The 22,353-nt window shown below is 48.9% G+C and overlaps 1 protein-coding gene and 1 pseudogene across 1 annotated transcript in view; one reads left to right on the forward strand and one right to left on the reverse strand.

The window, feature by feature from the left end:
• The window catches only part of GABBR2 (gamma-aminobutyric acid (GABA) B receptor, 2), a 432,864-nt gene that overhangs the window by 316,906 nt on the left and 93,605 nt on the right, over positions 1 to 22,353 (reverse strand). The gene's annotated exons all lie outside the window — the stretch shown is intronic.
• Positions 8,843 to 16,907, forward strand: LOC105549302 (annotated as a pseudogene).

Below are 22,353 nucleotides of genomic sequence, written 5' to 3' on the forward strand. Positions count from 1 at the left end.
TGGACACAGCCCATGAGACAGGCATGGCCCCACCCAAGTACCAGGGACACAAAGTGCAACTTACTAAGTGAGGAGAGAACCAGATACCAGGGAGCCTACTATGACTGCCACAGATGTGTTTTTCACATCTACAGCCCACCAGTCTGTGTTTTTGTCTGCACTCAAGGGCAGATTTTGGTTCAATTTATACATATCCAGTTAACATTTATTTAATACTGACCTATGTGCCAGGAAATAAGCTAAATTCTTTATATGCATTAGCTCACTTACTATTTATAACATATCTCATTTAATATTTGTAATGACCCCATAGGGTAGATACCATTATTAACATTCATTTAACAGAGGAGGAAAGACAGGTTCAGGGAGCTTAACTGACAAGTTCAAGATCACACGACTAGTAAGCCATGAAGCCTGCACTCAAACCCAGACTATCATCCTCCAAACCTTATGTTCTTAGGAATGAGGCCATCTCTTTAGAGCTGGCCAGAGATAGGGTGAAAGGCCTTTGAGAGCAGTGAGAAGTCTGCAGGAGAGTGTTGTAGAAATGATTACTTCACCAAGTGAAGGAATAGATTCTAATCCTGAGAATCCATAAGGAAAGGCAAAGAGCCAGGGAAAGTGAGGATATGTCTTAGAACAGCAAGTCCAGTAACTCTCCAGGTTGGAGCACTAAAAGCGTGAATGGGAGATGTGAGGGGTGAGACTGGAAAGGGAGGCTGGGGCAGCCTCTGGTAGGCCCTGAGCCGGCCAGTGCCAGCTTAAGGAGGTTGCCCCTTATTCTTCAGTCCATAGCGAGTTTCCTTTTGTTTTACCATTTTATTTTAGTTATTTATTTTTTCTTTTTTGGAGACAGGGTCTCACTCTGTTGCCCAGGCTGGAGTGGAGTGGTACAATCACAACCCACTGCAGATTTGACCTCCTGGGCTCAAGTGATCCTCCCACCTAGGGCTCCTAAAGCTCTGGGATTACAAGCGTGAACCACCACACCTGGCCATTCTAATTATTTCTAAGTGAACAATTCACTGGCATTAAGTGCACTCACCATGTTGTATAACCATCACCACTATCTATTTCCAGAATGTTTTCATCATCCTGAACAGAAAAGCTCTGCACCCATTAAACCCTGGAACTTCTTAAGAGTGCTCTGACCTGATCATGACATCAGCAGAGCTGAGGACAGGGAAGACGACCCTGGCAGCCACTTGAAGGGCGTTATTCAAGTGAGGAAGGGCAGGGCATGGGGAGGGGTGAGAGACCAGTACAGTGGTCCAGGGGCAACGGCAAGTGCAGGGGGAAGGGGTCAGATCAGGAACAAGAGGAAGAGTAGCCTCTGGGAGAGAGGGGAGTCCTAGCTTCCTTCCTTCAGGGGCTGTGTGAGTCTGGGCCACCAGGACCCTCTGAGGTAGAGAAGCCAGGAGGGGGTGCTGGGCCCAGAGGACACTGCTGAGTCCAGCACTGGGCACAAGGCTGGTGAGGCACTGGCCAGCTGCCCACGCTACCGACTTTCCCTTGGGAGCCATGTCCCCGAATCTGACAGTCCTTCCTGGCACATGGGCCACAGCTATCCCGACAGCTCCCCTATGTGCAAACACCTGCTGGGCGCCTGCTGAGAGATGAAGGGTGGCTGCAGGGTGGGTCCTCACCCCATCTCCGTGGCCACGCTCATTCCTCAGGTGCCCGCCCTCCATCTGCAGCGACTCAGCTGGAGTTAATTATGTGCCTCGCTTGTCCTCCAGCTGGGGACATGGTGGTCACTCCCCCACCTGACAGATGAGGGCTGGACTGCTGTCACATCACTGTGACCAGGGACTCTACTCAAGGGCTCCAATTCTCCGAGCCCGGCATAAGTCCTTCTGCCTCTCTGCATCACAAGCTGCTGCAGGCACCTGTTTCCAGAGGCCCTTCCCAGGGGCGATTTCCCCAACACCCCAGCATCTCAGGTCTGATCTCACAAACACAGTGTTGCCCACACTTGGAGGTTGTAAGGGAGTTCTGGGGTCCAGGCTGCACAAGCAGCCTTGAGCATAGCTGTGTTCCCATCTCAACATCCTGCTCCCAGGTCCCAGCTCCTCCACATCTGAGGTCCTAATGCACCTTCCCAGTGTCTAGCCCCAGGACTCAATTCTGGGCCGCCTCCCACCCCATGGCTGAGAGCCTGCTAAGGAGTCCCCAAGCCCATCACCACACTGCCTGCGCAGGGGCTGGCACCTGGTGCTGCCTCTGGATTCACGGAAGAATGTGAGGCCTGTCCCTGCCTAGGAAAGGGGGCAAAGGGGTTTCAGCTTGGAACCTTGCTAGACGGACAGAGCAGTAGATACCATCAAGTGCTGGGAGGGGAGGGGAGGGGCTCTAGGAGAGGAATTCACTGGAGGGGTGGGGCCCAGGGAAGGCTCCTGTGGCTCTTGAGGCAGCAGTTTGGGACCAGTGCATTTAGGAGCATAACCCCTGGGGAAGCCCCTTGGCAGGACCTCTCGACCAGGTGGCTGGCACAATTTGAAGAGCAGCAGCCTTTGGAAGGCCAGAGGGAGGTGCAGACCTGCACAGGGCAGCCCATCCCCAGAGGTGAAAGTCAAAGCCCACATCTGATAGGGGAGCAGCTCTCAGGCCTGGTCCTCCCTTTGTATAACAGGGAAGTAACGCTGGGAAGGCCTAACCATGGCACTCGAGGGAGCTGCATGGGGCAGAAGCCCGAGCCCTTTGCTAACCATGAATGCTGAATTTATTGTTTGATGTGCTAGGCGTTTACTGAGGATCTCCTTCAGGCCAAGATCTGCCAGGCACTTGGCAAACAGGAGGAAACAGGTCAGAGCTCTGTTCTCAGGGAGCTCACATGCCAGCGGGGATGAGAGAGGGCACAGTCACCACAGAGGAGGGTGTCTTAGTCTACTTGGGCTTCTATCACAAAAAAACACAAACTGGGCAGATGAGAAACAACAGAAATTCATTTCCAACCGTTCTGGAGGCCGGAACGTTTGAGATCAAGGCGCCAGCAGATTTGGTGTCTAGTGAAGGCTGCTTTCCTGGTTTATGGACGGCGCCTTCTGGCTGTGTCCTTACATGGCGGGAGAGGAGAACAAGCTCCCTTGCACCTCTTTTATAAGGCGGGATCCATTCATGAGGGCTCTACCCTCGTGACCTAATCACCCCACTTCCCAAAGGCCCTGCCTCCTAATACCATCACTTTGGGGGCTAGTATTTCAACATATGACTCTGGGAGGGGGGAAGGAAACATTTAGACTGTAGCAGATGGGACAGCATACCATGAAAGGGGCAGCAGAGGGTGTGGAGTCCAGAGCCAGCCGCCAGATGCAGTGCCAGGAATCAGGGAAGCCTTCCTGCAGGGGTGCGGTGCTTGGTGCTTTTGCTGAGTCTTGATGCATAAGGAGAAGTCAGCCAAATGGACAGGGTGAAGGAGGGTGGCCTACCGTGAGCAGGGTGCCCAGGTTCCAACCACGAGGCACTCCCTGCTCAGACACAGGGAAAAGTAAGGCTACATGAGGCCCTCCACTGTCCCCTCCTCAGAACTCTGCTCCATAAACACCTGTCACAGGCTCCTGGGCCCTTTCTCAGATCCAAAGACAAAGAAAACATTACCTTCACAAAGCCTGCAGACAGGACAGAAGGCCTTTTTCGGGTTCACTCACTTTCATGCAGGAAAAAAGTATTATTTTTTTCTCTGAATAGCAACCTTGCTGTGAAATTGTTACTCAGTTTTCTTATTAAGTTTAACAAACCCTTCCTGAAACTTGAAAACTATTTGAACTCAGTTTTTCTTGCAATTAAAAAAAAAAAAACTAGCAGGAAAATAAATAAGGCAGACACAGAAGGACAAATACTGTATGATCCCACCTATATGAGATACCTAAGGTAGTCAAGTTCATGGAGACAGGAAGAAGAACCGTGGTCGCCAGGGGTGGGGGAGAGGGGACTGGGGAGCTAGTGTTTAATGAGTATGAAGTTTCAGTTTGATATTCCCAGAAGTTCTGGGAATAGATAGTGGTGATGATCGTACAACAACGTAAATGTACTTAATGCTGCTGAGCTGTATATTTAAAAAATGATTAAAATTGTCAATTTAGTCTATGCATATTTTGTCACAATTAAAAAAACAATCGGGGGCCGGGCGCAGTGGCTCACGCCTGTAATCCTAGCACTTTGGGAGGCCGAGGTGGGCGGATTACAAGGTCAGGAAATCAAGGCCAACCTGGGTAACATGGTGAAACCCTGTCTCTACTAAAAATACAAAAAAGTTAGCCAGGCATGGTGGCAGGCACCTGTAGTCCCAGATACTCGGGAGGCTGAGGCAGCAGAATGGCGTGAACCCGGGAGGCAGAGCTTGCAGTGAGCTGAGATCACACCACTGCACTCCAGCCTGGGCAACAGAGCGAGACTCTGTCTCAAAAAAAAAAAAAAAAAAAAAAAATCAGGAAGGTAATACTTTCCCCAGGACAAATCTCCAGGCCTCTCTAAAACACAGTTTTCTCTTCTGTAAAATGGGGGGGAGAAATCCATTCCCCCCCATTCTTTTATTGTTGTTTTTCTGCAATAGGGTCTTACTCTGTTGCCCAGGCTGGAGTGCAGTGGTGCCATCTTAGCTCACTACAGCCTTGACCACCCAGGGCTCCAGCGATCCTCCCACCTCAGCCTCTCGAGTAGCTGGGACTACAGGCGTGCACCACCACCCCCAGCTACTTTTTTGTAATTTTTAGTAGAGAGAGGGTTTCACCATGTTGCCCGGGTTGGTCTCGAACTCCTGAGTTCAAGCGATCTCCCCACCTCAGCCTCTCAAAGTGCTAGGATTACAGGCATGAGCCACCGTGGCCAGCCCATTCCTCCCTATTCTTTGAGCTTGGTAGGGAGAGAGAATCCGTGCCTTTGTTCTCTGCCAGGTCACGAAAGCATTTTCCAAATGATACTTTACAAAAAAAAAAAAAAAAAACTAAAGAGAAATTAAAATGGAACTAAATATTGATATACAAAAGCACAAAATGGCCCCATATCTAGAGGGTCAATTCCTGGATGGACAGGAGGCTGGAGGTTGTATTGCACGAGAGAAGGAGGTTGCCCAGAGTACACAGCAATGGAGCTGAGCAGGTCTCGGTCTCCTCCCCCAGCCCTAAGTCCTCTTTCCCCAGCCATAGGTCCCCAAACCCTTAAGAGGGTATGTGGCTTCTGCCATGACACCTGTGTCCCATTCCCTTTGCCTGGCCAAGTCCATGCATCTTGCTTTCTTCTGGAAGTCTTTGCCAGATAAGATGCTCCTTCCATGGGTTGAGTCAGCACCCTCTGTTGGGGAAGGTCCATGGAGCCCCTGCCTCTCTCCTGCATCTCTGTAGCTTAAGAGTCAAGCGTCCGGCTCTGGAGCCAGATGTCTGACTTCAAGTATCCCACTTACTAGCTGAAGGACCTTGGGCAGACTTTTAACTTCAGTTTCCTTCCCCATAAACAAGGATGATAATAGTGTTTACGTTATGCAGTTACTGTGAAGGTCAGATGAATTCATTCATTCAAAGGGCTGGGAAGAGTGCCGGTGCCGGTGAACACTTGGGAGATGTTAGCTCTTCCGTGTACTGCCTCAGGACCCCTGCACCTGCACGCACTGAGTGCTCCTACCTGTTTGCTGAATTTTCCCAATCGGGGAAATAAAGGCAGTCACAGCACAGCCTGGGGGGTGGGGGCTCTGGCTTATGGGTTCCCTTCTCAGGCTTCACATTTATACAGCTGTGAAGGACCAGGACCACACCTGCCCTGTCTGGTATCTCCTGAGGAAATGGTAGGGGGATATCCTCAAAGCCCCCCTCCCCATTTTATTCCTATAACAGCCTGGCCCAGCCCAGCCCTGCCATGGAAGGAGCGGGCGATGTGGTCACAACAGGACCATATGGGGACCTGCCCCTTGCTATTTCTCACTATTTCGGGCTAATCTGTTGACATGACAACCAGGCTTTTAGACCCTGCCCCCCAGGGCTCTGTTTCCATCCTTACGCTTGCGTTCTGCGTGACACAGCCTCCATTTACCAGCTGCCTCCGTGGTTGGAGGGGCAGAGTCACAGATTCTGCAAGACCCCCTCCCCTTAACAGCTAGAGCAGGCAGCAGGTGAGACCTCCCACCGGCATCCCTACTCCCAGTATGCATGGGAACTGACAGCTCCCCTCCCCAAAGCCTGCAAGCCTTAGGCAAGCACAGAGGGAGGTCAGGCAATCACCTAGAAGCTTTGCATGAAACCCCAGGGCTGACTCACCTTCCCCAGCCAGGAGCTGATAAGGCCCATCCCCATGCTGCGCTCAGTCTCCAGATACTCATATTTTAGGAAATATTAGGTCAACAAGGGATCCCAGGGGTTGTCTGGGCCAAGCGCTGCATTGTGAACCCAAGTGGTGCAGCTTGTCTGAGATCTACAGGCCCCCACCCCTGTCAGCCCATGATTCAGGCCACCCCACCAAGATTCCATACATAGTGCTCGAAAATAGATGGCAAAGAGTGTGTGTGTTCTCCTGCACAACAGAGCACACAGAATTTTATTCTTATGCCGGGAACTTTGTGATCACAAACAACATGCCAGGGACAACATGCACGGGCTGAGTGCCCCCTAGGGTGGCAATAACAGCAGGCAGAAATAATAATAATAGCACTCAGCTCCTGAAGCTTGCTATGCGGCAGGGGAAATCCTGCACACTTCACAATCATCATCTAATGAAGCTGCATGTCCACAGCAACCCCCATTTTACAAAGGTGGAAAGAGAAGCTCAAAGAGTTTACATAACCAACTCCAGGACACACAGACAGCAGGAGGGAAGCTGGGCTTGGGGCCAGCCTGTCTGTGCACTCACCCACAACCTCATGAATCTTGGTGGTGGGGGGAGCTCAAGGATGAAGCGGCAGCAAGCATCACTGCCTTCCCAGAATCCCCACAGCCACCCAGGGTGAGGGCACAGGTAAAGAAACTTCCAGCAACACACTCAGAGCAATAAGAAAAAGTGCTGGGGAGGGGAAGAGTAGATGATTGGGAAGAGCAGGGAAGACAGAATTCACTTATAAGTAAGTTCTTTTTATTTATTTTCATGTTTTTGGAGACAGAGTCTCACTCTGGAGTGCAGTGGTGCAATCTCGGCTCACTGTAACCTCTGCCTCTTGTGTTCAAGCCAACTCTACTGCCTCAGCCTTCCAAGTAGCTGGGATTACAGGCGTGCATCACCACCTCCAGCTAACTTTTTGTATTTTTAATAGAAATGGGGTTTCACCATGTTGCCTAGGCTGGTCTTGAACTCCTGAGCTCAGGCAATCCACCTGCCTTGGCCTCCCAAAGTGCTAGGATTACAGGTGCGAGCCACTGCGCCCAGCCTACTTATAAGCAAGTTCTAAGAGCTGTACCCTGAGCCAGGCTCATTCAGAGACAACATCCATCTGAAAAATTTCTTTCTTAGAAGAGGCCAGTGACTAGAACTGAGGAGGCCGGAGAGACATCTTGGAGGAGGAGGCTTTTGAAAAGGAAGGACAGGAGCGTCCTCATTTTCCACAGTTCAGGAACTGCATCACCTACTCTACAGGTAGAAAGTAAAAAATTCGTGTGCCGCACCCACTGCATCCTCCACACTCTCTAGAAACAGGGTCAACACAAAACTACACAGGGAGATCTACTGTTAATATCGTGCATAAAGAAGAAAACAAAGGAATTTCGCTAGGAGGCTGGCGGGTGCAGTCAGCTGAAGTAAATAAATTAAAATGCGACATTGTTGTCTCTGTGTACATTTGTTTTAATTACTGTTTACTGAAAAACTAAAACTTCACATAGGGAAGAAGAAAAAAAAAGTCCCCAAACGTGCATAACCAGCGTCTGTATGACAGATCTAACTTGGGGCGGGTGGGGTGGGACTTTCGTCTTCAGCTGTCACAGCAGCACCCAGCCAGGGGCACGCACACAGCAGATCAAGCATCTGGAATGGGTTTCCACATGGCTGGCAGACGCTTGGACCTAAAAGCTCATCCAGCGAGCATGAACCCGGCTACCTAGGAGGCGGCATCACACAGCAACCCAGCCTCCGAGCCTGCCCACAGGCCACATGGGATGGGCAGAATTTTCCCTGTTCCATCACAGTACACCACGTGTCCTCTATATGGTTTTCACTCTGTCTTTTATTAATGAGCCTCTTGTAGACACAAATGGCTCCCCCGCCCCCTACCTCCTTATCACCCTGGAGTGGACCTACCTGAAGGCAAGAACCATGCCTGTGCCACCTTTCTTGGGCCTGGCCCTGAGCTCAGGCTGACCAGGAGACAAGATGGCACCCCCAGCTGCTGCATCTGTGGGGAATGGCAGAGAAGGCCTCATTCCTGGGTGGGATCTTTGGTGGCCTTGAAGGTGAGGACTCCAACCTGGGGGTCTCAAACTCAGTTCCTCAGGAGGCCTCTTGAAGAAAGACTGATATGGCATGGCCCTGCTGGGCAGGGCTCTGAGTCCCCACCACCATTTAACCAGAACGGTTCCCTTCTGGAGATTTTATATGTGGACTTCCAGCAAATTGTGTTGGAATGGAGGGTTCTGTAGCCAAGCAGACCAATGAACATCAGGAGACTAGAGCAGCCCCCTGAGGGCCTCGCCGTAGCGGCTGGGCCTCACTCCATCACCTGGGGTCCTCTCAACCTAGGACCTGCAATGGGCACACTAGGCCTGTTTAGCAAATGGACAGAGAAAACAAAACAAAACCTCTCAAGAAACAAGTATAATCTTTAAGTTTCAACACAGGGTGAGGGCCCAGTGTTTTTTCCTGACCCGATGGAGGGTGAATTACACACGATCTTCAATCCCAGGCTGAGGGGGCCACCTCTGTCCTACGGAGCATGTGGCCCCAGGCCCCTCAGACACAGTATGCAGTGGTGCTGACGGGCTCTGAGCGGGGCATACAGGTATACAGCGACCTGCCCAAGGAGGCTCAGGTATCAACTCAGGACACAAAACAGACCTGGGGACCCCACCCCACGTGGCACCAGGAGGCTTTGCCCAAGTCAAGAAGCGGGGGACAGGACAGTGTCTGAATTAGAAGGTGAGGTAGGAATGCCAGGGAGAGATGGGGATGGGTACAAGGCAGTTTGAGGACTGACCAGCCCAGTCTGGCTGAGGCAGACGGTAGGAGAAATGGGCAGAGCCGGAGCGCCAAAGTATTAATAGAAACCCGCCTGGATGCAGAGGGTAGGAATGCGAAGAGTCAATTAAGAAAGGGACAGGCATGCGCTGGCTAATTGCTGAAGCTGGGGGATGGGCTCATGGTGGCAGCTTATCCTACTCTTTCTACTGAGGCATACATCTGAAATCACCCATCATAAAAAGCTCAAGAAAAAATAAGAGGAACAAGGAAGGGCCGTGCGGCCCCCCAAATCTCCCCTTTTCTCATTTCAATGATTCCAGGCACATCCACAGGCCCAAATCACAGCTAAGACATTGGGGCTACAAAGATGGAACAGCTCCTCTTTCTCTGCTGGGCAGAGCACTTCTTCCCAGGGAGTATTTCTAGCTGACCTCCCCCACTCCAATAGCATCAACCATCATCTATAGGCTGATGACCCCAAATCCTAACCTCCACCTCCCTGAAGCTCCAGACCACACATCTCCACCTGGGTGACCCACAGGTCCAAACCTGGACTTGCCATCTTCTCCTAAAATGTGATCAGTGTCCCAGAAAGCAGAATACAGACATGAATGGGTGAGAGAGGGGCTCTAGATTCTGACTCTGAGAAACCTGCTTTCTCTGCATAAGCCTTCTGGATAGGCATGGTGCCCAGCAAGTGCCCAGTCCAAAGAAGGGCTCAGCAAACATCAGCTGTCACCATGACTATTGTTATTTGCATTCATGTTAGTATCAACTTTCACCTCTGCAGGTTCCCCAAGGCAGAAAACTGGGAGCCATCCAAGACTCCATTGTTGCATGGCCCCCTGCACCTAGCCAGTCTCAAGTCCTGTATGTTCTACTTGCTGAGCGTCCACAGAACCATGTCAGCCTCTGCACCGCACTGCCACATGCTTGTGTCTGGCCTCACTGTGGCAGGTGACTCTGCTTCCAGGCCTGCTATCTCTCCTCTGCTGGTCACCTCCCCTCCAGAGTGATCTCCCTAAAATGAAAAGCTTATCACATCCCTCACTGATCAAAAGGCTTTCATGGCCCTCTGGTCCCCCAGTGAGCACCCTCTCACTGTACTTTCCAAGGCTCAGCTCACATGTCACTTTCTGCCCCAAATCCTCCCTGATCCTAGTAAACAGGACTGACCGCTTCCACCCTGTGCCCCGCTGACCTCATACAAACTTCTACAACAATAACAGTGCTGCCCAGACTGTCATAAAACACACAATATCCAAACAAAACAAAATGTATCAGAATATCAATGCAGACTGTCAAATTTTATTTTCTCAAGTAAGGCCATTAAAAAACAAAACAAGGGCTGGGTGCAGTGGTTCACACCTGTAATCCCAACACTTTGGGAGGCCAAAGAGGAAGGATCATTTGAGGCCAGGAGTTTGGGACCAGCCTGGGCAACAGAGTGAGACCTTGTCTCCACAAAAAAAAATTGAAATTAGCCACGCATGGTGGTGCACATCTGTAGTTCCAGCTACTTGGGAGGCTAAGGCGGGAGGATTACTTGAGCCTAGGAGTTAGAGCCTGCAGTAAGCTATGAAAATGCCACTGCACTCCAACCTGGAAGATGAAGCAAGACCCTGTCTCTTAAAAAGAAGAAAATAATAATGAAACAAATAAATCAATAAACAAATCCTAATGTCTGCTATCACCACAATTTCATTTTGGAAAGGACATGATAAGAAGGGAGGAGGAGGAGGCAAGGAAGGGCACCATCTCAAAGTGAGGGGTGTTCTTTAAAACAACAAAGTTAGCTCTACTAAAAACTCATCCTTATTTTCCTCAGGGCACCATGGTCTCTTGAAGCTGTTAAGGCCAGTATGGGCCAAGGGCTGGTTATTGTGAATGTTTCCTGGTTTCTTCCCATATCCCCCTGGAGGCTGTGACTTTCAGGCGGGCACTGCCAGGCTGAGCCCGGAGATGCAAGTGTGGGGTAGTGGATGTCAAGCCCCAGCTGCCTGCGACTGTCAAAGTCAAGTACAGCGCAAACAGTGTGACCACAGGGAAGACCCTTGGCTGAGTTGCTGAGTTGGTTTTAGAAAGATTTTACTTGAACAGCTCTCTATTTTTTATTATTTTTTTGAGACAGAGTCTTACTCTGTCACCCAGGCTGGAGTGCAGTGGTCTGATGACAGCTCACTGCAGCCTCAACCTCCTGGGCTCAAGCAATCCTCCCTCCTCAGCCTCCTAAGTAGCTGGGACCACAGGCTTGCACCAACATGCTTGGTTAATTTTTTTTTTTAAATGGTTGGTGGCCAGGTGCGGTGGCTCATGCTTGTAATCCCGGTACTTTGGGAGGCCGAGGCAGGTGGATCATGAGGTCAGGAGTTTGAGTCCAGCCTGGTCAACATGGTGAAACTACGCCTCTACTAAAAATACGAAAATTAGCTGGGCGTGGTGACAGGCACCCATAATCCCAGCTACTTGGGAGGCTGAGGCAGGAGAATCACTTGAATCTGGGAGGCAGAGGTTGCAGTGAGCCGAGATTGCACCACTGTATTCCAGCCTGGGCAACAGAGCGAGACTCCATCTCAAAAAAAAAAAAAAAATTGGTAAAGGTCTCATTACGTTGCTTAGGCTGGTCTTGAACTCCTGAGCTCAAATGATCCTCCCTCCTTGACCTCCCAAAGTGCTGGGATTACAGGTGCGAGCCACTGCACCCAGCCTACAGCTCCTCTTTCTAATATCGCTCAGGAAACACCCCCTGCAATAACGATGATCATAATAATCATAAAACAAACCTGCCCAAGCACTAGGGAACAATTTGAAATTGTTAATTGATTCGGTGGGGGAGGAAAAAACTGGAGGAAAGAGGGCGGAAATTCTCACGGAGAGCTCGGTTTCTTTTTTTAGCAAACTACCTCATACGTGCCACAGTCTTCCCTGAAACACCCAAGCGTTCACTGAATTCCACAACGTGGGGCGATAGTCTGTAGTGGAGAGTTCAGTACGCTACAGTCAGAAGCAGACATGGCCTGGGTTCAGCTGTGTGGCCTCAGGCAAGTCACTTTGCTTCTCTGGGCCTTCCAATCCTATCTACAAAGCGTAGTGATTCCTTATCGAGCTGTAGGGAGGGCCGGAGACACAGGAAAACACAGGCTCCGGAAACACGAGGACTTGGCCACCCCAAGGGACTGCTGCTAGTATTCTTGTTGCTGCTAAGAAGACTGAATGCTCAGCAAGTCTGGACTAAGAGAGAAATGGGTTTCATGTCAATAAATACGCCCACTCTCTCTGCCCTGTCTCCTACAGAGCACCTCATTTCATTTGCCAAGGCATTCCCTGTTTCAGAAAGATAAACAAGATCCCTGAAGGCTGGAAATCATTCTTCCAGCAACTTCCTAATTGCCCGCTCCAACTACGATCTGGGTGGATATTCTCAGGCAAAGGATTTGGTCTGGAACTTTTCCACTGTGTTTCCTCAATGGCCAAGGTTCATTCATGCTAGAGAGAGGAGGAATTTAATATCGCTAATTACTTTTTAGGGAGCAGTTTCATCCTGGAAATTTTGAAATTGATTTCTTATCCAGTTTCCCTTTGGTTGGTATTATTCTCTCAAGATCCTTACTGAGCCTTCCAACAACACTTTTTAAATTCTCCTTCATGTTCCAGCTCTACGTTTGCTTTTTTTGTCCCCCCTCAAGGGCAAGGATCGCCTCTCTGATTTTTGCCTCCCACCCTGGGCCTGGCCCATGAGAGAGCCTCCACTGGTGCACTAGAAACAAAGACACAAAGATGTGATTTTCCCTAAGCATGCTTTCTGCAACTGCAGCTCAGAAATCTCACATGGTTCAAGATAAGAAACTGGCCCAAAGCTGATTAATTTTGCAAAACAGACCTTCCAGGGTAGCACACAAGATCTTCAGAAAGAATATTCTGGTTTTTGCTTCCCACTGAGAGCTTCAGGGACCATAATTAGAGCAGCATGGAGCAACAGACTCCGCTCTGGTTCACTAAACCCCAAGAACCTTCCTCCCAACACGGACAAAAATAACGTCTCGTTGCATCTGAAAATATCACCTAGAATTCAGATGTGTGCTCTCTCATTGTGTTCTGTGCATTTTTAAGCAGTTCTGTTTGGCTGGGTTTTGACAGCTGGAAGCTGAGGCTTGGAGACCCGCCCAGGCGCAGGGTGGTGCTTTTCAAAGATGTAGACCACTGCATCAGAACTACCCGGGGGCTTGTTAAAATGCCACTTCCCAAGCGCTATTCCAGACCTACCAAATCGGATTCTCTAGGGCTGCTCCATTTTTAATACACATCCCTGATGATCCGGGTACACACTAAAGTTTGAGATGCCAGCTCATTTTCCTGCCAAGGAGCTTTGCTTCTTCCCCCACCCAACCTCCTACACACATCCATTTCATCGGCTTTATTGAGCAACAGTTTCTGCAGGACAGGACATCCATGCAGCTCTATGGAGTCACAGACTGCAGGTTCACCAAAGTTCTCAGTGTCTTGGTCTCTGCTCCAACATCGCCCTCACCCTTCCTAAAATAGCCACCCTTTGGGCCCCTAATGTTTGCTTTTGTTCCAGAAGATTGTGTTGTCATGCTTTTCCCTTCTACCCACAACATGGAGAAGGCTGGGCAGCATAGGGCCTCAGAAATTGCTTACTGATTGACCAACACCTGCATGAATTGGAACACTCACTGGAAGATTGGTCCTTACATATGCATTCGTTTTTAATGCTGGCTGGATGCTCATACTAACAGCGACAACAATGGTAATCATAATAATCATAATGCTGGTGATAAAGATCTTTATGTAAGGCCCTTTCCAGGTTACAAAGACATGTCACACATTTTCCCCTTGACAGTCAGTCATCTGTAATACTCAAAACAAACCTTATCACACCCACTTTACAAATGGCAAACTGAGGCTCGGAGACATTAAGTGGCTTTCCTGAGGACTCACAACTAGTTGCTTGCGGGGCTGTTACTCCAATGTAGACCTCTCAGCTCCCAGGGGTCAATCATTCTTTCCCTGATCCAGTAAATAATGACTGAGCCCCCACGATATGCCATTCACCACACCAGAGCTAAGGACTAAGAGCCAAGGCTGACGAGCTCCCTGTCTTCCTGGTCTCCCAGCCAGATCATCCCTAATGACATGGAAGCTGTCATCAGCCAGGAGACAAGATATGTAAATGGCAAGGCAACAAGGCATAACAGAACAAGGCAGGGCGTGCCCATGAGACGAAACCAGGGCAGCAGTGCCCCTCTCCTTCTGTTGAGGCCTCCACAGGGATGTGCAGTGCAACAACGGAGCAGCCAGGCCACCATCCCCAGGTCAGGTTTCCAACTGCACCTGCCCTGCCAGTCTCAGGTGCTGTGAGCCGCAGAACTTGGAGGCAACAAGGGGAGCACCGCTGTCAGCATGAACAGGGGGATTTTTCAGAAAGGGTAGAGCAAGGTGGCCTTGGTACAAGCTGCCATTCCCCAGGATGGTGCTGCAGATCTGCAGTGGGCCACTCGCCACCCTGAGGCTAAGCTTACATCTGCATCTTGGGCTATGGACTCTCACCTGCCTTATGGAGCTACTGTGATGCCCACATGAACGTGATGGGGAAACCCACAAGCCCAGCCTGAGGTCAGCAATCACCATGATTCCTCAGGGCCCACTTCCTTTTCTTAATGGATCTTCTAAGGTTCTAGAGACTGTTGCTGCCATTTGGGGCTATGGCAAGGAGTGCCTCTAGGACGCCCTGCTACCTTCACATCTTTCTTTAACTGAGGCTTCAAACCGTGTGACACAAGCAGACTAGCCATGAGACCCCAGCACATCACTTAACCTCGTAGCATCCTATTTCTTCACCTGTAATTCGGGATAATGGAACTGTTCTCCTCGAGTTCATGTGAGGATTTAAAGGGTAAATACATACAAACTGCTTGGAATAATGCCTGGCACATCAGAAGCACTATGGTGTCTACTATCTTTTTTTTTTTTGAGATGGCGTCTCACTCTCTTGTCCAGGCTGGAGTGCAATGGCACAATCTTGGCTCACCGCAACCTCTGCCTCCCAGGTTCAAGCGATTCTCCTGCCTCAGTCTCCCGAGTAGCTGGGATTACAGGCATGTGCCAACACGCCTGGCTAATTTTGTATTTTTAGTAGAGACAGGGTTTCTCCATGTTGGTCAGGCTGGTCTCGAACTCCCGACCTCAGGTGATCCGCCCAGTTCGGCTCCCCCCAAAGTGCTGGGATTACAGGCATGAGCCACCGTGCCCGGCCTATTATCTTCTTCTTATTATCACTTTCCTTTTTTTTAAAAAAAAAGTCCAAACAGTGCGAGATCCGCTGCTGCTGAGGAGAGAAGCATCAACAGCAGCACCATGAGAGGTCCGATTGATCCACATGAATTCCTCGGGGTTCAGACTTAAGGCTCATCTTCTTCCTGCTCGCCTGCAGCTCCACTGGCAACCAAACCGCCACTAGCCTCATGTCGCTTCGGTATCTCAACAGAAGAACCTTGAAGGCTATGTGGGATTTGCCAGTCTCCCAAATCAAGTATACAGAAAATCAGTTAAGACATCTGGTTTTGAATTCACGCTATGGTAGTGGGTGGAACAATCCAAAGTTTTAATCAAAGAAAGTGGTGTTCAGTTGCTGCTCACAATAGTTGATACCCCAGGATTTGGAGATGCAGTGATAATAGTAATTGCTGGCAGCCTTACAATCAGCTACATTAATAGTAAATTTGAGGACTACCTAAATGCAGAATCTCGAGTGAATAGACGTCAGATGCCTGATAACAGGGTGCAGTGTTGTTTATACTTCATTGCTCCTTCAGGACATGGACTTAAACCATTGAATATTGAGTTTATGAAGCATTTGCACGAAAGAGTGTCATCTCACTTATTGCCAAAGCAGACACACTCACACCAGAGGAATGCTAACAGTTTAAAAACAGATAATGAAAGAAATCCAAGAACATAAAATTAAAATACATGAATTTCTAGAAACAGATAATAAAGAAGAAAATAAACTTGTTAAAAAGATAAAGGACCATTTACCTGTTGTTGCTGTGGTAGGTAGTAATACTATCACTGAAGTTAATGGCAAAACAATCTGAGGAAGGCAGTATCCTTGGGGTATTGCTAAAGTTGAAAATGGTGAACATTGTGATTTTACAATTCTAAGAAATATGTTGATAAGAACACACATGCAGGACTTGAAAGATGTTACTAATAATGTCCAGCATGAGAACTACAGAAGCAAAAAACTAGCAGCTGTGACTTATAATGGAATTGATAACAACAAGAAAAAAGGGCAGCTGACTAAGAGCCCTCCGGCACAAATGGAAGAAGAAAGAAGGGAGCATGTAGCTAAAATGAAGAAGATGGAGCTGGAGATGGAGCAGATGTTTGAGATGAAGGTCAAAGAAAAAGTTCAAAATTGAAGAACTCTGAAGTTGAGCTCCAGCGGCACCATGAGCAAATGAAAAATAATTTGGAAGCACAGCATAAAAAATTAGAGGAAAAACGTTGTCAGAGGACGAGAAAGCAAACCGGGAAGCTCAACAACGTATTTTAGAACAACAGAACTCTTCGAGAACCTTGGAAAAGAACAAGAAGAAAGGAAGATCTTTTAAACTCTCTGTTGACCACCAGTTACGTATTAGCTGCCAATATGCCAGCTTGGACATCAGTGTTTGTTGGATCCGTTTGACCAATTTGCGCGTTTTATCTAGAACGATGGATTTAACAGCATGACAAACATTATTTTTGTTGTTGTTGTTCTTGATGGAGATTAAGATGCCTTCAATTGTCTATAGGGTGTTGTGTGCTTAGTAACAGCTCTACCTTTCTTACTTTTTCTTTTTCTTTTTTTATTAAACAGATTATCTTCAGTTGAATGCAAGAGAACATTTTACTGTTGTACAATCATGTTCTGCCGGTTTGATTGTTTACAGGATATTCCAAAATAAAAGGACTCTGGAAGGTTTTCACTGAGGACAAAAGGCCATAATATGATGCAAACTATGCTTCTCTATGATAATTATAATACAAAGGTTCCATTCAGTGCAGCATATACAATGTAATTTAGTATAACACAGTTGACCCATGTTTTGACACTTCCATTGTTTAAAAATACACATGGAAAAAAAAACCCTACATGCTTATAGTGCACCCAGAGCTTTTTTATAACACCCTCTTTTTGTTTGTTTGTTTTGGATTCTTTAAATATATATTATTCTCATTTAGTGCCCTCTTTAGCCGGAATCTCATTACTACTTCATTTTCGTAAAAACATTTAATTTAGATAGTGTCCATATATTGGCCCTGCTAAAATAGAATATAGCATCTTTCATATGGTAGGACCCAACAAGGAAGCTTTAACTCCTTTTTACACTTTATGGTAAGTAGCAGGGGGAAAATGCATGTATAGATCATTTCCAGGCAAAATTGTGAAGCTAATGACCAACCTGTTTCTACCTATATGCAGTCTCTTAATTTACTAGAAATGGGAATCACAGCCTCTTGAAGAGAAAAAAGTCACCATTCTGCATTTAGCTGTATTCATATATTGCATTTCTGTATTTTTTGATATTGTAAAAAATTCACATAATAAATGATGTTGTGATGTTAAAAAAAAAAAAAGTACAAACAACATGCATCAGTGAAGAATCTCTGCAATTGACACAGAATCATTTCTTATAAAAGACTGGCATCTCAGACAGCCTGAATTCTGCCCCCACTCCCATCCAGCTCCTCTGTCACCCACCTCAGGTGCCCTACATCACAGTCATCTTGCAGCTGGCATTTCCCAAGCAGAATTTATCTTTTCCCACTTCTGTGCCTTTGCTCCTCACCTCCCCCCAGTTTCTTGCACCTCAAATGCCCTTTCCCTTCCACCTATGAAATCCAAAGCATGCCCATATTTCAAGTGAATGTCGGGGAGGAGTGGGAATGGTCTCCTGACATTTCATTGGGTGATTTTTCCACATAACAGAGCACCTAACCCCTCCCAGCTATAACCCATCTGGGAGGGCTGAGCCCTAAGTCCTAAGCAATGAGTGGCAAGACTGGTTGAAGGGCAGGGCTCCAAGGTGGGTTTTTGGCAGTGAGCAGGGCATGGTTCAGGGGAGATGGTGCTAAGGGCCTCCAGCTTTTGGCCCCCTCAGAAGGGTGGGGCTGCTGGGAGTGGCCTGGGGCAGAGCTGGGCTCCAGGGTCCCTGGGTGCCAGTGACACAGCCCTTACATCCTCAAAGTCTTTGTGATGCCCCGTCTGCTACCCTAATCAGTCTGTGCAGACACTGAGGGTTCCAAACCCAGGCTCAGGGCCAGGACGCTGGGCAGTGGTGCCAGTGGTTCTGAAGAGGGCTTGCCATAGCAGCACTGGGAGGCTGTTTCCGCAAGCCAAAAGGGCAGAGGGGCCATGGCCAAGGTCAGAAACCCAGACACGGAGGCTGCACTTGGCAATGAAGGGGACATAGAAGCATGTGGATGTCAGGGGCTGTGGCTCACCATGCCCCAAACCAAACTCCTGTCCTCCCTGTGCCCCTCTCCCAGATGCCTCATTTCAGTGAACAGCACCCATCCTCCATCCACCCGGCCTAGGAAGGCAGTGCAGCCTGCCAAGGGCTCCAGAGCCTGCTGCCTGGACCCAACTCCCACTTGGTGGCTTGACAGCGGGCCCATTTAACCTCTCTGAGCCTCAGTTTCCTGCCTATAGAGAGAGGATGACAATAGTGCCTATCTCATGGGGTTTAAAATGAGTCAACCCGTCTGGAGCAGTCAGGACACAGAGCCTGGCCCACAGCCTGCACTACGTGAGGGCTCACTTCTATAGTCAGGTCCTTAGCACCGTCCTGGCTGAGAGGCAGCCTGCAAAAATATGCATCCGTGCCCTAACTCCTGGAACTGTGAATGCTGCCTTATATGGTAAAACAGGGAATATTACCTTACATGGCAAAAACGTGATTTAGTGAAGGCTTTTGAGAGGAGGAGCTTGTCCTGTAATATCCAGGTAGGCTATAAATCTCGTGAGTGAGGCAGAAATAGACTTAGACTAGACAGGCAGGAGACAGGAGACAATGTGACCAGGGAGGCAGAGATTGGAACCACACAGACCCGAGTCAGGGAACGCCAACAGTGACCAAAAGCAGGGAGAGGCACAGAAGGACTGGTTTTCCCCCAGGGGCTCCAGAGAGAGCCGGCCCGGCCAAGGCTTGATTTCAGACTTCTGGCCTCCAGGACTGTGACAGAAAAAAACGTGTGCTCTTTTCAGCCACCCTGTTTGTGGCAATTTGTTCTGGCAGCCACAGGAAGCAAAGACAAGGTGCCTCCTTAATCCCAGTTACTCTGGAAACTGAGGCAGGAGAATTGCTTGAGCCCGGGAGGCAAAGGTTGCAGTGAGCAGAGATTGCACCATTGCACTCTAGCCTGGGTGAAAGAATGAGACTCTGTCTCAAAAACAAACCAACAACAACAACAACAAAAACAAGGTGCCTCCTTGACATCACTCTCCCCACCTTCCACTGCTTTCTCAAGTCTCCCTCTGTCCAGGGAGGTCATTCCTCCCTGCTGCCTACAGAACCACCATCCCGTCCTCTCCCAACTGGGCTACTTCCACCCAACAATGGGCTCCTCAGCCCCCAACACCAGCCTGAGATAAAGACTGGGATAAAGATCAATGCCGCTACCCTGCCTCCCGCCCTGTAAGGCCCTGCGTGGCATGGCCACCGCCACTTCCACTGCCTACCTTGTCCCTAGGTCACCCTGGTGTCTTAGGTTTCAGTCACAGTCCCTTGTAGTTGCCATGTCTCCTTCAGCCATGGAGCCACCACACTTACTGTCACCCCATCCCATTCCTGCCCTATGTATTTCCTACTTGAGCTTCTCCAACAACGAAAACTGCTATGGATTCCTTCATCACATCCCAAGTGCACCCGAGGAATGAATGAATGAATGAATGAATGAATGAATGAATGAATGAATAAAATTGGAAGATTCATATATCCCAGGCATAGCTAATTGGACAAGGTATGTAAACCCAAGCCATAGGCTAGCTGCTGACCTGTAACCTTGCAGGCCCCGGAAAAAATGAGCTGGCAAGGCAGAGATTTTTCTCTCTTGAGAATCTGGATTTGGAAATGTTAAGAAAATGAGAAAGTGCTCTTCAGAGCACATACCACTTTCTTAGAAAAGCCTCCCCAATTCTGGGTAGGTTCCCCAGTCACACACACTCCCACCACCATGTACCTTGCCCTCGTGGCTGTGGTCACACTACATCTGTCTGCCTCACTAGACCCCATGTTCCATGGCAGCCTTGTTCAGCACTGCTTCCCTGGTGCACCCAAGGAGTGAATGAATGAATGGCAATTGACCGAGGAGCCATGTATGAATGGCAATTGACCGAGGAGCCATGTATGAATGGCAATTGACCGAGGAGCCATGTGAGTTCATCTCACAACATAGCTGGAGGCTACACTAGGAGAATGATTCATTCCAGAATCCAGGAGGTGGAGAACAGGCCTGCTCAGTTCCTGGCTGGTCTATCCAAACCCATCTTCGAGGCTCTATCTGGGCCCTGCCCAGGAAGAGAGAAGGGACCACCTGCAGAGTGTCCCTAAAGTCAGCCAGTCTGGAGAGCGGACAGCCAATTATATCCCATGAGTTTTGGCTGCAGAGCCTGTAGCTGTTCAGCCAGTAGAAGGGCCCCCTCAGGCCCAGCGTGGCCTGCACAGCTCTGATGGGCTCTCAGCGGCAGAAAGCACAGATGCAGTGTGTTTGGTTCCAGAGGAAAAGACCAGAACTAGGATACGGGGGCTGGGGCAGAAAACTACAGGGAGGCAGGCACCAGATGGAGAATAATGACATTTTTTTCAAAGCCAGGCCTATGCTTGGATGCAACAGAAAGGTGGCCGGTCAGCCAGTTCTGGAGCTGTCCAGGTGTTAGATGCCCACCTGTGTGACAGACTTAGGAGGGATTCAAGCACTAGAGGGCCCCCTCTAACCCAGAGAGTCTGCGCTTTTGTTCTCACTATCACAGTTATATACATTCTAATGTGCTGTCACAGCCTCATCTGTTTCCTGGAGAATGTGACAAGCACTGTTTTATGAAGAAAGTAAACAAAAGAATCCCAGCCAAGGTGGTATCGCAAATTAAATTCACATTTTGAGGTCTCCTCCTCCTTGCTGTAACAAACACACAGCAATGATAGCTGAAATACAAAAATAGAAAATTTGAAGACATAGCATTACTCAAAAATAAAATTCTCAAGGGGGGAAAGAAAAAACCACAACATGGTGAGTGGAGATGAGGCTGCAGGCTTGATGGGCTCTGAGTACAATACAGAGAGAAGTGCCTGGCATTGACAATTCTCTGGGGTAACAGAGACTCATAGCACCCCCAAGTAAAGGCGGGGGCCAGAGCCACAATCAATGCAAAAGAGAACTAGAGTCAAGCTCACTATATGAAGCGAAGGGTTGGAGCAGAGCCAGTAGAGAAGGGCTTCCTCTGCCCTAGAGGAAAGCTGGGACGAAGTTCTACCAACTGCTACCTGCTGCCTCAGCCCACAGGAAGCTGCACGCTCTGGATGGCAGGACAAGGTGGAAAACAGTGACAGATGGAATGCAAATATGGCCAGTTACTCACCCCTTCCTATACCCATGGCCTTTGGAATGACTTCGAATCTCCTACCATCAAAAGTCGAGTTTGCACCCACGACCAGTTTATGCCTATAATTCCAACACCTTGGGAGGCCAAGGTGGGAGGATCGCTTGAAGCCATGAGTTTGAGACCAGCCTGGGCAACATGATGAGACCCAATCTCTATAAACAGTTTAAAAAATTAGCCAGGCATGGTCGTACACACCTGTAGTCCCAGCTCATCAGGAGGCTGAGGCACAAGAATTGCTTGAGCCCAGTAGATTGAGGTTACAGTGAGCCATGATTGTACCACTGCACTCCAGCCTCGGTGACGGAGAAAGACCCTGTCTCAGGGGGTAAAAAAAAAGCTGGAGGTGGGTAGAGTCTACTTTCCCACCTTTTGAATCTGGGCTGGCCTTGTGACTTGATGTGGCCAAAAGAATATGATAAAAGTGAGAGGAAGCCTGTTCCAGGCATAGGCCTCAAGAGTTACAGGAAAAAGACAGTTTCTAAGGAGTCAATAACTGGATGGACAGCAGACATCTCTTCAGCAACAAGAGGCCCAAAAGACAAATTCTGAAGAGAAATAACTGCATGCCTGGAATTCTGAACTCTGCTAAAGCAGTATTC

The sequence above is a fragment of the Mandrillus leucophaeus genome, unplaced genomic scaffold, assembly GCF_000951045.1.
Source record: "Mandrillus leucophaeus isolate KB7577 unplaced genomic scaffold, Mleu.le_1.0 Scaffold433, whole genome shotgun sequence".
Classification (NCBI taxonomy): domain Eukaryota; kingdom Metazoa; phylum Chordata; class Mammalia; order Primates; family Cercopithecidae; genus Mandrillus; species Mandrillus leucophaeus.